This window comes from Limulus polyphemus, unplaced genomic scaffold (genome assembly GCF_000517525.1).
Source record: "Limulus polyphemus unplaced genomic scaffold, Limulus_polyphemus-2.1.2 Scaffold5396, whole genome shotgun sequence".
NCBI classification, from domain to species: Eukaryota; Metazoa; Arthropoda; class Merostomata; order Xiphosura; family Limulidae; genus Limulus; species Limulus polyphemus.
Window position 1 is genome coordinate 44,214 of NW_013671006.1, and position 2,317 is coordinate 46,530.

Below are 2,317 nucleotides of genomic sequence, written 5' to 3' on the forward strand. Positions count from 1 at the left end.
TAAGTTTAAATTTTAAATTTAAACTACTATATAGTAGTAGTTAGTTAGTATAACTACGTACTACTACTATTAACTAACTTATTTACTTACTTAGTTATATTATAAATATATATATATATATATATATATATATATATACATTATTATTCTAAACTTACTCTCATATTATGATAGTCCTCCATCGTAGTTTTCCAAACTTGTCTGAGATTTTATTCTCTCAAATTGAACCCATTTGAGGCCCGATAGTACAATAATATTACGTTAAACTGAACGTTTATGCTGTGGAGTAAAGCAGTATTCTTCTAATAAGAGTACCAGTCAGTGAGTGAAAGCTGTTGTTCAGATCAGTATTAGCTCTCATGTTGACAGTTAATAAATGTTATTTGGTAGTTTTTGTATCTTTAGAAAATGTAACATAGCTTTAGTTTCTACACTCAACTTTCCATTTTGACCATTGCATGTACTTGTTTAGCCACATTTAACTCAAAGTTTCCTTTATGTTATAGTGGCATGAATGGCAATATGAAATGCTTTCTTAAAACTCTAATATACGATTTGTTATTAAACAAGAGGAAATGTTTTTGTGTTACATTTTTATGACAAGTTGAACAAACCCCAAGTAGTTATTGAACATGTATAAAGTATGCTAAAATTCTGTGAAAATAAGAAGGGTAGAAAGAACTATATTAATATCTACCATTATTGCTAGGTGTCGTATCCAAACTATCACATGCTATTAAGTAGCATGCCAGTATTAACTTCTGACTCATGGCACTGCAGAACAAAGGGCTATTACGTTGCACTGCTGCTGAAAGTATTTTTGAAAATTCCACAGACCTTGAAGGAAACTTGAAGAAGCTTATGGTGGGATGATCATTACACTGTAGTTGTCCAGGAATAGGAGGACAACACGTCCTTCATGTGCAGTAAACCCCAGTAATATTAGCATTACCACAGAGGCTCATTATTTCCTGACACTGTTTGTGTCATAATAAGTTTAATTTATTTCTTTGTTTTCTGAATTACAGGATTTTGACATTGCCTTTAATCCTTTAGCTTTCAGTTAAACCTTATTGCCTAATGCTGATTTTAAAGGTTATACTCATCTGCTCCTGCTCAGTGTCTGCTGTTGAAATAGGATTTTACACAAGACTTTATATACATATTCTACCTTCCTGGCTGTATACTTCAGACAAAAAAAAAAAGAGGAGAAAATTACAGCATAAGGTGTGTGCCTGCCCTAACACCTGGCTAGCACCTGCTGTTCCTATTTGCAATAACCCATGGTACTATCAATGTGGAACTTTATCATAGAAGATTCCTGTTTTTGTCCACACACCTCTTCAATTTTCTTCCTTATGTAAATCACCATTATTATTCTAGTGCAGTAATGAGAGTTTCTCCAGCCTCAGTATGGTGGGGAGGTTGATACGGAGAGATCCTCTTGGCATCTTTTTAATCCAACTTACATGAGACTGAGTGGATGCTCCCCTCATTGGGAAGTAGGGCTGGGATATCATCTGGAAGTGTAATGCAGGCCACACTCTAAACAAAGAACCAAACCATTCTGGTGGGTTTTATTCTCAGAATAAAAGCCTGAGATGGTTTCTTCCTACATCTGCTTATTCTGGTAACTATTTCTCCAGTGATGTATGACCTGATGTATTGCCCTAACCACACTAAACATATATACTCTGCTGACCTCCTGAGGTATAATGACTAGAGTAAGCTTCTTACCACCCAATAATTTCTAACTCCCTGTTTTGCAGAGAGGTGTGTACCATTTCTGAAGTTAGCATAGATGAGTCTATGTTGTAATGCTAGTGTTCACAGGGATTAACTGTTTGGAAAGGATGTTGCCTTCCTCCTGGTGGAGAGCTATAGTCTAATGATGATTTTATCATGGGCTGAAGCAGTCCATGTTAACGTGTGTCGGAGTGGGAGATTCACTGAAGGCTTATTACATTCCCAAAAATATTCTGGGCAGTGCCACAAGGTTATAACTCTTTGTTCTGTTAGTGTCTACCTGAAATATATTTTCAGGTTAGAGAACTGTTAAAACTACACTGTGTGTTGTTATTACTGTCATACCAAACCATGAAGTGCTATTAAATAGCATGTCAATTGTTAAAACTATGCTGTGTGTTGTTATTACTGTCATACCAAACCATGAAGTGCTATTAAATAGCATGTCAATTGTTAAAACTACACTGTGTTGTTATTACTGTCATACCAAATCATGAAGTGCTATTAATAGCATGTCAATTGTTAAAACTACACTGTGTTGTTATTACTGTCATACCAAATCATGAAGTGC

At 35.0% G+C, this 2,317-nt stretch overlaps 1 protein-coding gene across 1 annotated transcript in view; it reads left to right on the forward strand.

Moving 5' to 3' along the window:
• Positions 1-2,317, forward strand: part of LOC111089154 (tumor protein p63-regulated gene 1-like protein) — a 15,356-nt gene that overhangs the window by 9,812 nt on the left and 3,227 nt on the right. The gene's annotated exons all lie outside the window — the stretch shown is intronic.